At 39.8% G+C, this 15,829-nt stretch overlaps 1 protein-coding gene across 4 annotated transcripts in view; it reads left to right on the top strand.

Moving 5' to 3' along the window:
- Positions 1 to 5,057, top strand: part of C2H8orf34 (chromosome 2 C8orf34 homolog) — a 401,050-nt gene extending 395,993 nt beyond the window's left edge. For 3 of the 4 annotated variants that reach the window (XR_004944281.1, XR_004944280.1, XR_004944278.1), the window contains 2 exons: positions 1,567 to 1,590; positions 2,550 to 5,057. The gene's annotated coding sequence lies outside the window, so the exon portion shown is untranslated. The remainder of the gene's footprint in view (positions 1 to 1,566; positions 1,591 to 2,549) is intronic. The other variant, XR_004944279.1, reaches the window with a different exon arrangement.
- The last annotated feature ends 10,772 nt before the right edge of the window (positions 5,058 to 15,829 follow it).

Raw genomic sequence — 15,829 nt, 5'->3', positions numbered from 1 at the left:
AAACCACACAGCAGTTTTCTTTACAACATTGTTTAGCAAATGGAAAGAGGAGTGCACGGCCTCTCTGGTGAAATGGCCAGGATACAATTTGCAAATGGAGGTTTAAAAAGAGTTTCCCACTGAGGGAGAAGCTGGGTAGATCCAGCACATAGTTTGTCAGCTGTGTATGAAGGCCTTTATGAACAGTGGGGAGTTGATAAGTGACTGCCCCCAACACTTGTACCACTATGTGGATTCTCAGTGAAAGGGGGACATGGTGGTTGTAGAAACTCCGTGACCTTGAAATTCTTAAGACAAAAATAATACTAAGCTTGCATAATAAATTTTACTGATAGCATAATCGGGATCATGTGTCAGTGGCTTCAGCTTGGCTATGAAAGTTTATATTTTCATGAGAGGAATATATGTGTATCTTGAATAACATAAAAGACATGGTTTGGGTAGTATTTAGATACTCACTGGTTCATGATAAAATACTGTTCTGCTTTATGGATCTGTAATGAGTACTATTTTCTAACCTACATTACTCTCTGCTTCCTGAACTCTGAGAAAGGTTATCAGCACCCCTGCAGTTAGTTAGATTACATTACTAGGCCTAGTCACTGAGTCACCAGGCCATATAACATATATAACTTCCAAGCCATGGCATTTGGAAGAGGTGTGAGGTAGAAACACTTCTTTCTAACGGATGTTACAAGGTAAGATGGCAGCATATGAAGATGACTAGGTTCATAGCTGGATAGAGTAGAGAGCTCTTGTACAGCGTTGAGTCTCAAAAAAAATCACTAAATATGCATAAACAGACCCAGACTCCCAGAGGAGGATTTTCTTAAGCCTATGTTTTTGGGTTTTTTTTTTTTGTTTGTTTGTTTGTTTTTCCTGCTGGAGAATCAAGAAGAGAAAGTACCGTGTTCTTCCATCTTGAAAATTCTGCAATGAGGCTCCATTGCCTATTGGGTTCTGGGCATTAAAACAAGGAGTCAGAGCTGAAAGTGGTGCTAATGATTGGATACCATTATTGGTAGTGAAAGCATGTGCGGTGGTGAGGCACAGAGGAAAGAATGCCTCATCAGGTTAAGAAAGCTGCTCTAATATCCATAAACTAAAAAGTCTACCTCAGCGCCCAACCAGGGCCTCTTCCCTTGTAAACCCTTCTTAGCCTAGAGCATTTCATTTTTACGATGTTTTAATGGAGATTTAACTGTATATCCAATCATAATAAAGGTAAAGCAACATGCTTACTGGCATCCAAATGCCGAATATGCACCGTCTTATATGTGTATTCACAGAAAGTCATCCTGCTTTCATTGCCCTCATTTAAGAAGGATGGAGTTTGGTCTGAATTAGTCTCTGTGTAACTACCCAAGTCAAAAAGCAGTAGAGCCAACATTTAATCCCAATGGCCTGGTATGTGCAGCCAAGGATGTAACAAGGGGATACTAATCCTTCCTCGTTAGTGTTTGTTTGTTAGTGTATGTGCTCTGCTGTCCAGCAAAGCAAGATGCGGCCTTCATTTTCTATTCTGTGAGATTTTGACGTATTTCTTTTTCCATTTTGGTTATTCAGACTCAGAGCCTGAAAGAACTCAGAGTAAGTATTTGTGGTTGTTTTATGGTTTGGGGGAGATTTCATCATCCTCTTCCTTTCCTTTGGTTCAGATGTTTCAATGGACTTTGAATCTATGTACAATTGAAGGCAGGCCAAAGGTGTACTCTGTTCAAAGGTAGACTGGATCAGAGGTGAAGCTGGTACCTCTCTGGAAGCCATCAGGCTAAATTTCTCTCTGTGTGATGAAAGTGAATGGGTTCCCAAGGGCAGCAATGGCCAGGCAGCTCTAAGCTTTGATAGGTCAAAGAAAGCTGTGCTCAACTTGGAACAACTCCCAACTCAGTACCTCATTCCCTGACAGTCTTGGCCGCCTCCATCCAGTCACACCTCATATTATTTTCTTGAGTGCTATAGTAGAATGCTGGTAAGATTTTGTTTCCATGCTAGGGAGGACCTTTGACTGGGAAAAGCTGGGCATGATTTCCTGCACTAGCATCAAAGGCCCCTGCTCTAAACTAAGCATCTTCAGTGAAGAGGATTGCCTCCTGATTGTTGTTTTGTCACATTGCATTTCAACAGAACAGTTCATCTTCAGGAAGCAAATGATGTGCCACACAGGCTCTGATCACAGATGCATGGGAAACACATCAACTTTGCTTTCACTACATTTTGAAGGTCTTCATCTGCCAAGCCAAAGGGTGCCAAATGCAGGTTCATGGTCTCTTGCCAGCTCTCCTCATATGAGCTGACATGAAGACAAAATAATAAATCCATTGCACTGGCTCTGCATAGGTGTGTTGAAATCTTGCTGAGTGGAATGTGAAATGATGAGAAGGAACCTAATAAGGTGGAGTTGGTCCGAATGCCACCCCAGCAAGTGCAATGAAAACCAAACCAGATCCTAGAGGAGGCTTGAGGTCATTAGTCAAATTTCCTTCCTGCCTTCTTTTTCACATTCTTTGTTTTGTTTCCATGATCCTTTCCCTGGATGGTTCTCACAGACTCGGAAGGAAATCAATACCACAGAAGAAAGAGAACATGGCTTGTGGTGTTCCTGACTGAGTCAAGTCCAAGACACACTGGAAAGCTACACAGCAGCCCAGTTTTGTGTGATTTCCAACCTGATAGCCAGACCAAAGAGGTTAGCTGTGACAAATGGCCTCTCCAAAATGAACTTGACTTTTTGTATTAACGTCTCTTCCAAACTAGCATGTAAATATCCTTTCCCAAACCCAAAGGATATGCCATTACAGACTCCTAAGTAATACACTAACCCCTTCTCTGGTACATGTCAGAGTTAATGACATAATCTGTAGCTGGAATTCTGTGTTTATTAAAGACCCTTAGGGTAGTCTATAAGATTAAATCAAAGTTACATTTTGTGACATGTTGCAAATAACAAGCTGATATTTCAGAATAAAATGCTCTTCCTTGTGGTATATACCTACACCTAATTGTAATTGATCTCTCTGTGACTGATTCTAAGCTACCAACATCTTATCACTTACCACACAGCAGGGAAGTGATGTATATAAAGTAGACCCTTATAAGTCCTGTGAACTCGCTCCAGAAATTCCCTTGCATCTGATCCTGTATAAATAATACTCAGAGAAATGTGTCTCTTGCTCAACTTAAGGGACAAATTGGGATAAGAATTAGGAATGGGAAGGAGGAGTCATGACTTTGAACAACTTTCATTTTAAGTATTTGTGGAATCACATACAAATTCTGGTTTAATACTTGCAACATCTAGAAATTTAAAGGGTGATCAGGATACAAAATTCTTTCTCTCCTTGGGACATTCTTTCAAACCAAGTTGATAGTTTCTAATTTAGGGCACTAGAGGGTTAATAGGTGAACTTAAAAGTAAGGTTATGTTCCCAGATTTCAAGGCCAGGGGGCTTTGTAACGCTTAAATTACAGGATAATTTAGGGCCAAATTGGGCTCTGGTGCCACAAGGTTAGGATTGTGTCCAAGTGTTACTTATCATTAGTGCAAGATAACTTTATTAAGGTCTGACTCTACATTCAGTTGCTGAATCCAGCATGGCTCTAAATGGACCTGACAGGGGTACCAAAGGAATAAAGAAAAGACAAACTCACACAAACCCATGGGCACAGAGAAATAGCTGGGATTGGGTGGAATAGTCTCTTTGGTAGAGAAACACCAGCACCCCAGAGGCTCCAAATATTTATTTCATAGAGCAGAACAGAGAGGAGGGCTATTGCATACAGGTGAACAAGGTCAGTGGTTATGACTTTCAGATAGATGAAGAGGTGGGCTTTATGGGGCAGCTGGATCCAGAAGGCAGGCTGTAAATATCCAGTGGAGGAGGCTGTGGTAGACATTTTCTGCACACACTATGAACGTCCACACATGGACCAGAAGGGAAGGTTTGCTAGTCCTCTGAGCCTCATCCTGGGGAAAGACATTGCTGTTTCCCCACTGGTCTGAGGCTATGCTCCTTGATGGGACCAGTTCATGTCAGCAACACACATTCACTCAGGACTTTACTCACTCAGGGCTTCTCCCACTCCCCACATTCAGTTCTGTTAAGCACAAGTCACCAGCATTTCTCCTTACTATCTGAGGTTATTTATAGCAGAATGAAGACTTTTACAACCCGTTTCTCATTCCCAGTGCTCATTGCTTATTCATATTTGAAGCAATATTCTTTATCTTACTGTATGTTATGCATACTAATCTTTCAACCAGTTTATGTAGACCTTATTTTCATTTTACAAGTGCAACTGAAAAGAAAAAATTAAGTTGCCAAATTTCACAGTAATACTTATAACTGTTCAAGAGTCAGCTTTTTCTACAGTCAAGACCTTTGTTATCCTGGAAGCACTTTTATTATCCTGGACAGCACATTAATTCATATCCTTTAGGCCAAGTTATGGGCCAAGAATAAAGATGTTACTCCATAATGTGGATTTGACAGTTTCATCCAGAAAGATCAAATCCAGAGGAATGGAACTTGGGGTTCAGTCACGAAGATTGTGAGCTTGTGGAGTGTATGTGACTCTGTAGGAAAACTCTAAGTATTAACATTACATCAAGTGATGACTTAAAATATACAAAGGGCTGAGGTCACAATCTTCTGATCCTTTATTTGTTCTCAGCACTAATGAGAGAGCAATCTATCTGAGGTAGGACGGGGGAGCTTAACATTATGGGTATGTTGTTTGAGAAACAGCAAGACAAGTGTCCTGTTGCAAATGACATGGGTAGAAAGAGATCTGGAGAAGGAGTCAAGTTCAGAGCTGAACTTGCTGGGTCTTTGGGGGAAGTCCTATTGCTTGTCTGAGCTTCACTTTTAAAATAGGATTTGCATTGCCCCTTATAAGATATTGTCTTATAAGACATGGTTAATTATTACATAAGCAATTATGATTAGTGATAGCTATAAAGCAAAAAATAAATAGACATGGATTCATTGTATTTGTGGTAGATTGTACCTGGCTTTTTTTTTGGGGGGGGGGATATGAGCAGCTCCCAAATTGTGACACAGAGATTTATTGTTAGTTTTGAATGCTCAGACTTAGCTTAGGCTTGTTTCTTGCAAACTCTTATAACTTAAGCTGTTTTTATTCATCTGTATTTTGCCTCAGAGCTTTTTATCTTCCTTTCCTTCTGTATATCTAACTTTCACTACTTCTCCTGTTTGGCTGGCAGCTGCCTGGCATCTGGTTCTTGGAGTGTCCCTCTCTTTCTCCCTTGTTCTCTCCTTCTATTTACTCTCTCTGCCCCCCCAGCCCAACCTATCCCTTTCCTACCTAGCTATTGGCCATTCAGCTTTTTATTAGACCAACCAGGTGCCTTAGGCAGGCAACGTGAAACAAATGCCACACATCTTTACATAATTAACAAATGCAAAATAAACAAATGTAACACATCTTTACATCATTAACAAAGGTAGGTGGAACAAATGTAACACACTTTTACACAGCTAAAGAAATATTCTGCAGCACAAACAAATCTAGCACATCTTTACATAGTTAAAATAAGATTTCATAATAGTAAATTATTGAGGAAATATGCCAGATTCTGACACTGAAGACCATACAATTTATTTATAGTTAATGGGTATAAATCATTCAAATGTTAAATCATAAAAGCAGTAAATAACATAAATAATGGAAATGCCAGGCAATAGCAAAAAATTTTATTAAATGAATACCTCTGACTATTCCCCTAATAATTGAGAGCAAAACAAAAATAATATAGTGCTCTTCCTACTGTTTCCTCTAGGAGTGTCAGAATTTCAGGTCTCACATTGGGGTCCTCATCCTTTTGGTGTTTTATGTAGGGTAAGAGATAAGTGTCTAGTCTCATTCTTCTTCTTTCCCAGCACCCTTTGTTGATAATCTGTCTTTTCTCCAGTGTCTATTTTTGTCACCCCCTACTCTCTTTCCAATAGGATGTCTCTTTATTCACTTAACTGTTTCTTTGCTGTACAGAAGCTTTTTAGTTTCATGAGTCCTTGCTGTTGGCTGATGACCTTATTTTCAGATTGACTGAGTTCTATTCTACATTTTGGATAAAACATGCAGTGGTTTTCCTTTAAGTCTGTGTTACTTCTCTTAACCTAACAATCCACAATTGTATCCCTTTTCCTGAAAAATGACATTATTCTGTTCACATTTATTAATAATGCATCATTGCATGAATATAGTACATGTTCTTTATCCATTAATCCATTGATTGTACTAGACTCAATCCGTAGGTTAGATATTGTGAATAGTACCACAATGAATATAAATGTGCTAATTAAAGAATAATTTGAGCAGGTTCAATAAAAATATATTATTAAATCAAAGGCAAATGAAAACAAATAAAAAGTGTTCTGGACTGGATTGAGTTTCATCCAAATTTATTGATGAAGTCCTACCCACTCCTATGGTGTCCTTACTTTGAAGATGAGGCCAATGGAAATAGGAAGTGTTAAGGATGGGGACATTTGTACATTTGCTTCTTGTTTATCAAAGAGAAAGTGACAGCAAATCCTTCCCTTGTGTGAGAAGAAAGCCAGGTGCCAGTAGAAGAGAGCCTTGCCAGAACCAAGGCCTTGCTAGAACACTGTTGAACTGTGTGGACTTCACAATACACAGAATGGTGGGGAAATGTGTTGAGTGATTAGGACAACTGGTTTGTGGTACCTTTCAATGACTGAACTAGCCAACTAAGACAAAGACAATTATGCAACTAAAATAGAGGGGAGGTGACTGGAAAGATGACTCATAGGCTGTTCTTCAAGAGGATCTGGGTTTGGTGACTCACAATTGTCTGTAGTTCCAGTTCCAGGGGACCTGATGCCTCTCTCAGGCCTCTGTGGGCACCAAGCATGCATATGGTACACAGACATATATGTAGACCAAACACTCGAACACATAGAATATTTTTTATTAAAATTAAAGGGAGGAAGTGAAATGTTGCATTCTTAGGAGGATGTTATTTGGGGGCTAGGGATGCAGCTCAGTGACAGAGTGTCTGCCAAGCAAATGGGAAGCCCTGGTTTGGTTTGATTTCACTCACATTCCCCAACCCCAGCAAAAAAAAAAAGTCTGAAATGGAACAATAACAACAAAAAGCCACTAGTCATATGGATAGCAAATAGATAACCTTGCAGTTAAATGCCTGGCACTAAGTCAGGATTCAATGGAAAATTACTTTGAAAGTTCCTGTAAACTCTCCTGTAGCACATTATTCCTACCATCTTAAATTTCTGAACATGGAACAACTCAGTCAGCAGTCAACCAACACAGCAATGCTGCTGTAAAAGAGAGAAAGGTGTGTTTCAGAGAGCGAAAGAGGAGTGAGAAGCCTCCGCCTTGCTCTCTTTACTCAGGGGGAACTAGAGTCCTTGTCAGCTTCCATGTGAAGCTGGCACTGGTGGTGTCAAAGATCTGTGCCTGGAAACTCAGCAAGTAGAGGCAACACTTCAGCTGTCTCACTCATTGGTTCCTTGTGCCCCACTGCATGTCACTCAGGATTTATCTGCATTTTTCAAAGGTCTACTTATTAACTAACTAACTTGCATAAATATGTGTAAAACCTAGAAAATGTCAGTCTTGCTCTGGGTGAGCTAAACAGGAATATAAAACAAACACTTTCAGCTTACCTGAGCTACATTCAGAAAAAAGAAAAAAGAAAATCAGAAAATAAACATAATAAAAAAGGGAAGGAATACTATGCAAATGGACCCATACATCATATTATATTGTATATATTGCATGTTATATACCATATAAACATCACATATCACATCTAATATATACACTAGACTGTCTCCATAAGATTTATAGGTCAGGGAGGGGGATTAGAGCCAGTTAAAAGGAATTAGATACTTCCAGCAGAGAATAGACTTAAAATATGTTGGTGAGGTATACCTTAACAAAAGGTGATAAATAAGATAAGCTCTGTATCTACCTCATATTATAGGTGCATATGAACATTCCTTAGAGCATGAGGTTTTTTAAATGATACATAAAAGGAAGGCAAATATGTGATGAGGAAGGCCCAAACTATAGAATAATTGTGGACCAATGCAAGATTGTTAAAGGTAGCTGACAGCTGGATGATTAACTGATTCTTTTCCTTTGCCTTTCTTATTTCAGAAGGTGGTTAAGGTTTCAGACTTTGATGGATGAGACACACGTTAATTGGAAGGGCTTGTAATGACAGAGATTTAATAGTGAAATCTACAAGCCTTGTTGAAACCAACCCAAAAAAAACAACAAATATACATATATAAAAGAAAACTATTTGCAGTGAACATGGAAAACAACCACCTCCCTAAACCACAGTCTATGGAGAGTATCTGCCAAAATATTGCAAGATTTAGATGAATTGAGGAAGATTGCTTCAAGCCAAAATAAATGAGTATCTCGACTTCCTGAGTGAAGCACAAAATTCTCACAAATAAGTGGGAACCCTAGGGGAGTGTGGGTGGGATGAAGTAGTAAATATGCCTGTGGACTGTGGGCTTCTGATAAATCTGAGCTCCAAATGGGAAAAAAAAATCTGGATGAAACCTAACAAGAAACAGAAAATATTAGCTCCTGATCAAGTCTGTGGACAGTGGGAGAGCTTAATTCAAGCTCTGAATGGATCTGGATGACCCTTTCACCTCAGGAGAAATAAATTCACAAGCACAGGACAAAAGTCATACAGAGGTCAAGTATTTTGGATAACACATCTCACTCAAAAGCGGCACAACCTCAGATTAGGTTTCTTGTTCATCTATTTATGCTATTACTGGACAAATGGTAGACACAGAGCTCTACTTGTTCTAATGTGTTATGGGCATCTACTTCTGGTGAATGTGGTTCTATGGGAACACATGTACCCTTCTTCCTGAAGAGAAATGTGCAATGTATCTGCCACGATGGTTCCTAACTATTCGATGCCAGGCATAGAATAGAAGAGTCAGTGAAATTCAGGAAACCAAGTGAAGCTGGTGACCGCCCTGGTTTATGTCCCAGTGTCGGCAGCACAATGAGCTTTGGCAGGTTGCTCGCTCATTTCTCTGGGCTGAAGGGGTGATACTGGAAGTCTAGAGGGTCAGGAGTTTCCAGTGAAAGGAACAGAGGCAAGAGAAACAGAAAGGACCCCGGGGAGTCTCAGTATTTGTCTCAAATCAACACCTGAGTGTTGATCTGCACATGCACAGAGAGAAACTATTAAAATCAAGAGCAGAATGGTCCCAAGGACTGGGGGAATATTATTGAGAGTTGCCATGAGCCTGGAATATTTCCTGTTCCCACCAGTCAGAGTTCCAATCTGATGTTGACCGTGTTCAGAAATGTAGTGGGGAAAAGAAATGAACGCAGATCAACTATTTCTTCTTCACTAAGTTTCAAGGTTGAGACTTGAAGGCATTGAATTATTTCCTAATAACTTAGCTATGTCTTGGAACAAAGCTTAGAAGATAAGGGTTTGGGAACAGCTGGGTGGTTGAGTCCTTTCCCAGCACACAAGGGTTTGGGATTCTTTCTCCAGCATTGGGGAAAATTCGCAATGCTTATCATCCAATCCTTTAACTAAAATGGAAAGATAATATTTCAACAAAGCAGAAACATGTGATTTATAATGAAAAGTAAATTTAATCAATAAATACAAATATAAGAATGGCAGAATTAGCAGAAAAGGACAAGAAAGCATTTATTCCTGCTTCATATATCCCAGAAACTGGAGAAAAGATGGAAAAGCTTCTAAGTTAGTTAGGAATATTATGAAACTGACCAAAATCAAAGTTTTAATTGAAGAAAATGGCAATTCCTGAAATGAAAAATATATACTGGATAGTATTATCAGAGGTGGGAATCACAGATGAGTAAATGTGAAGTTAGCAATCAGAATAACTCAGAACTCTAACAAAAAAATAAACGTAAAGATAATACAGAAAAAAAGAAAAAGGAGAAAAAGAAGACCCTTAAGGCATGAGATAAGTCAGGAGTTAAATCCTTATGAAGTTTCTTCCCAAACGAGAAGAGAAAGGAAATGGTAAAAGCAAACAATTTAAAGAAAATGGAAGGAAATTTGAAAATTATATGACAACTATGAATCTATAGATAAAAATTAGTCAGTGAACTTCAACAGCAAGAAAGAATGAAGAAAACTGTACCAAGGTATTTCAGAACACAATGTTAAAAACCTGTGCAAAGGGAAAATCCTAAATGTAAGCATGGGGGAAAGGCTCAGACATGGAGGAACAAGACAAAAGCTTGACAGACGCTGTGAGTCATGGGACTTCTGAGAATGTGGACTTCCTAAAAACAACAGTTTCCAAACCAACCTGCCAATCTATATATAATTAGATAACCATCAAAACCACTTCTGGCAATGAAGGCAATGCCAGCAAATTTGTACTAAAACAGGTACAATTAGTTCTTCATGCAGAAAAGGGAAAATTCCACATAGAAATTGGAATTTACACAAATGAAAAGTAGAGCAGAAGGGTAATATTAAGAATATAGATATATGCATTTATTTTTATTTTATGTGTTTGGGTGTTTGGCCTGGATTATGTCTGCGCATTGTGTGCATGCTTGGTGACTGTAGAGGTCACAATAGGGCAATAGATGCCCTGGAACTGGAGTTATGCACAGGTATGAGATGTATTGTGGGTGCTGGCAATCAAACTCAGATCCTCTGGAAGAGCATCCAGAGAGGATGCTCTTAGCTTCACTGCTAAGCCATCTCTCCAGCACTGTAGTAGTATTGTGTTCCCCAAAATATTGTGCACCCTAATAAACTTATCTGGGGTCAGAGACAGAACAGCCACAATATTAAACATAGAGGTTAGGCAGTGGTAGCACATGCCTTTAATCCTAGCATTCCAGAGGCAGAAATTCATCTGTTCAAGGATACAGCTAAGCATGGTGACTCACACCTTTAATCCCAGGGAGTGATGGTAGAAAACAGAAAGGTAAATAAGGTGTGAGGACCAGAAACTAGAACCATTTGGCTGGTTAAGCTTTTAGGCTTTGGAGCAGCACAATTCAGCTGAGATTCATTCAGATGAGGACTCAGAAGCTTCCAGTCAGAGGAAACAGGATCAGCTGAGGAACTGGCGAGGTGAGGAAGCTGTGGCTTGTTCTGCTTCTCTGATCTTCCAGCACTCACTCCAATATCTGGTCCCGGGTTTGATCTTATTAATAAGTATCTTTAAGATTCATGCTACAGAAATTTGGGTTTTTATGCTGGAACAGGAAGTTACAGGTAAAGAACAGACACTGATTGGTCCATGTGGTAACAGATTATCAGAGTTTAAGACAGAAGTAATAAGTTAGGTTTGGTGTTATGTACACACTGTTACACAGAAATATTTATAAACACATATAGCAGTGTACACTGCAGTTACAAGCACATACTTTCTTATTCTGTCAATTAAGAGTACCTACTCCCCAAATGACTTGCCAACATCAATGAATAAATGATGCAACTTCATTCCCTGACCTTGGCCTAAGAGATGTGTTAAAAGAGTAATGGATAGCAGTGTGGTAGGGGCTGTGAGGAAAGTCAGTTGCATGGGACAAAATAACTGTCCCCTCTTACATGTTGCAGAAAAATAGGGAGATCTCATGCCATGTGGGTGATGAATAGCCCTCATCCTTGGTGCTTGCATCCAGGTTGTCTGTGGTTCCCCAGACAGGAGGGAAAGGAGTCTTAGGTTCAGCCCTTTTGTTAAAGGCTCTTCTAATAAATTGCTTACTCAAAAGGGCCATGTGCTTAGTGTTGTGAGATCCTGTCTTTAACCTCCAGAACCAATAACAATGATGCTTTTGTCATAATCCCAGAGGAAACTGAAAATAAGAGATGTAGGATCTCTCTGGAAATTCAGTCTTTCTGTACATCTAAATTTATTTTTAAAATTGCTTTTAAAAGGAAGGAAAAATATCAAAGATTAAGAAAAAAGAGGCAAAATAGAGTAGTAAAGTTTGTATACCATATGTAGGTGTTATAAGGCCACTTGACACAAAGACAATACGTACTTACAACTAACAAATGAGATAAAATGGAGTCACGAGCAACAGTCAATCCACAGGAAGCACAGAGAAATGAAAATCAAGAAACTAATAGACGGACAGTAGGTCATAGATAGCAAGCTAGTAGATTCAAAAAAATATATCAAAGTAATGTCATGTTTAAGTGCCTAACAACTGATTTAAAATTTATCAGCTTGCATGTTAGACAAATAGGAAGCTCCACACAGATGTTTCCTGCAAGGGAGAATTTTAAGTAGAAATATAACTGGTTAAAACCAAAAGTTAGAAGAACACATCATGCCAACACCACTTTTACAAATTTTGATCTGTTATGTCAAAAATCAGAGAAAACCTACAATAAAAAGAAACTTCATCATGAATGAAGCTGCTTCCTGGAGAAGATGTGGTGCTCTTAAGACCAGAGATGCAAATACATGCTAAGTACAAAGTGGGGACTTTATAGTCAATACTTCTTACCACATTTTCATCTTGTCCATTCCCTTCTCTTTCTGGATTCTGGATTTTCAAATTTTTCCTTAACAGTCTCATATGTCCTAAAGTCTCATGTCTGGTAGTTTTCTGTCTTCTCTCCTTGTCTTGATTAATTTCTCTCTTGTATTCTGATTCACTAATTTTATTTTCCTCTATTCCCTCCGTGTTGTCTTCAAGTCCAACTTCTAAACACTGTATTTTGTTTATCAAATTTTTTCAATTTTAAAATTTCTACTTTATTCACCCCAAAAAAAGGTACCTGCAAAGAGATACAAATACTCTGGCTTTAAGCTCCCACCCATAAACATGAATAATTATACTCTAGAGGCCTTCAAGCTGTGTGCTACACCAACATCACTGGGAATACAGAACTCCACAGCTCTGCCCCACCCCAGGCCCTCAGTAGGACACCCATAACACAGATCATGTTTTAACTAGTCCTCCAGGTGATTTGATGCAAGCCAAAGTTGGAGTCCATTCTTCTGGGAAATTGACATTTAATATTTCTTTTGTATCTTCTATGCACACACACACACACACACACACACACACACACACACACACACACACACCACAGTTTCTGATGGATTGTGAGTAATGTCTTAGCTTTCCACGACTGCAACAGAATACCTGAGACAGTCAACTTCAAAAGAGGAAAATCTTGCTTTGGTTTCATAGGTTTCAGTGTCTGGCCACTTGGCTCTTTTGCTTCAGGTCTACAATGGCACAGTGTGGCACAGTGGGAGGAGCCAGCATCCCCACATCTCTTTCAAGTGCACTCACAGTGACCCAACTTCCTTTCCTAGTTCCTACCTCTGAAAGATGGCATTGCTTCCCATTATTGCCACAGGCTTGAGACCAAGTCTTCAGCAGGTGGGCCTTCAGGGCACATTCAAGATGAGTTAAGTCCCTTTTGGCTATAAGGCAGGGGAGGGCCTGATGAACTAGACAAAGGATAGCCTGAGAAAGTAAGTTTATTTTGGGACCAAACTCTGGCCTGATTCACAGGCACTAAAGGTTGGCCAGCAGGAATGCTTCTATTCTTTGCTTACTAGGCTATCATCAGTCCTGCTATAGATTGTTAACAGTAGAGGAAGGTAGAAAATCAGTCTCTTGTCCAGCTGCTCCTGATCCAGGTTCTGTTTGAGAAATGGGATCACAGGGTGAGAACATGGAACATCTATTATCCGTGGCCTGCTCTGAGAATGAAAACACCATACTGTTCACAAGCTACAGTAGTGTAGACATCTCCAAGGGAAACATTTCAGTTTATAGAGTGCACTCCTTTATCTACACCCCTATCCCGCGCCCCACACTCACACCAGGGAAAAGGAAGTAAGGAGGAGCAGACCACTGCCCTTTGCAAACAGCCTTCTATGGTTAAGCTACCCTTCACTGGGTTTTACACACAGTTGGCCTCTGTATCTGCAGATTCTGGTTGTGCGATTTTAGTCAGTGCCAAGCAAAACTGCTTGGAAAACAGTTGCACCTATCAGAGTCAGAGCTTTCCTCCTTGTTGTTAGTCCCTAAGCAATCCTGTGTGGACCTGACTGGTAATGGATACTCTGGAGATATTTAAAGTATATGGGAGGTGTGTACTTATGATATGCAAATTGAACAGCATTTTATGTAAAGGACCTGAGTCCCCTTAGCAGTGGCACTGCAGAGGGAGAGAAAGAGTCTGCCAGCATCCCCCTGTTGACAAAGGGGTGGGTATATTTATCTTCTAATGATTATACCAAGTCTACTAGGCGAATGTGTTTGCACCCATTTTGTAGACGAGAAGAATGGGGGTCGACTCACTGAAGAGAACCCAACAGCCTGTCTCAACAATGACAGAGATGTGCTTTCCTGTTTCACATAAGTTCCACAATCCAAATGCACAAAAGCAAGACAATTCGCTGTCGCAAAAGTCTGAATTAAATGCTTTCTTGACTTGGCGTCAGTATTTTACTGAAAATATGTTAGGGATTTTTTTTATAGTCTTTGGCTTTTCTTTGCCATGCTAAGAGTTCATTCATGAGTTCTGGCAGTCAATACTTCCTGGTGCTGCATCTGTTATGTTAGCACACCCATAAAGCACTGTGACAAGACTGAGAAGCTTTTGAAGCTGGGGGCCTCATGCTCACCTTTGTGCCTGAGATGTACTTAAGACTGTTTGTTATGTCTTCTGCAGTGATAAAAATATTTTCTAAGAAAACAAGAGCTCTGAAGACTGTGCATCTTCCTGCCTAACCTCAGAAACAATCGCCTTGTCCTAGGAGCCAAATCCAGCTGTGCTATGCTTCAGCTGGAATCGATGCTCAGGCCACTCTATAATAATTAATAGAACACAATGTCTGAAGCCTCAAACTAGCTGAACCTTCAATTCCCTTTATTACTCTAGTAGTTTTATTGCTTCTAGAACAACTACGTCTATGTGTCATGTCCCCACTGCAAGCCCCTGACTGAGAGGGCTCTCACATAATTTAGCTCACTCTCTCTTCCCAGAACTTCAAGTGCTGAAAACTGAAAATGATCTTGTCTGGGATGTGAATATATATGGCTCATGAGAAATCAATTGAGCTGGGAATATCCACTCAGGCCATAACTTTAAATCCACTGTGGGCTAAGAAAAGCAAGGCTCCTTGGGAGAATGAAGTCTGCCTACTCTGAGCCAGGATTTCCCCCAAATTTCTAACTGTTATCCCAGAGAGCCCACTGTATGTATGTATTATGTTGTCATGTGGAATGTGTGACATTGCAGTTGAGTGCATCTCTGTGTCCTTAGGGTATTCTTTATTTCCCTGACTTTCTTGGCTTTTCCGAGAAGTCAGATATATATACTATCCAGAGCAGAATTCCTTGGGAAATCTCTCCATGGCTAGACTTGTGGGAAAGTTCAAGGCCAGATGCTATTACAGAAATGATAATTCTCCTCACATGCCCTTTAAACAAGGCCAGATGCCTAGAAGCCCCATGGAGTAAGATTATGTCTGGTCCTCTAAAAGCTTGCTCATTTGAAATTCAGGTGTGTGTGTTGGGGTGTGCACATGAGTGTGTGTGTGTTTGTGTTTTAGGACATCAGCAAGCAAAATCCTTTGACACAGGACCTCATCTCTTAGGTTTTACCCACTTTCATCCATGGAACTTTATACGATCAGCCTTCTCTGTCTGCAGGTTCTATATACACAGATTCAGCCAACAGCACATTGATAAATTTTTCAATAAAGTAAAATTGCATCTGTACTGTCACATTTTATTACTGTCATCATTCATTAAATGGCACATTGTCATAACTACTGGCTTGGGGGTT

The sequence above is a fragment of the Onychomys torridus genome, chromosome 2 (genome assembly GCF_903995425.1).
Source record: "Onychomys torridus chromosome 2, mOncTor1.1, whole genome shotgun sequence".
Taxonomy (NCBI): Eukaryota; Metazoa; Chordata; class Mammalia; order Rodentia; family Cricetidae; genus Onychomys; species Onychomys torridus.
The sequence above is the reverse complement of the archived record's forward strand: the minus strand, read 5'-3'. Positions and strand labels throughout refer to the sequence as shown.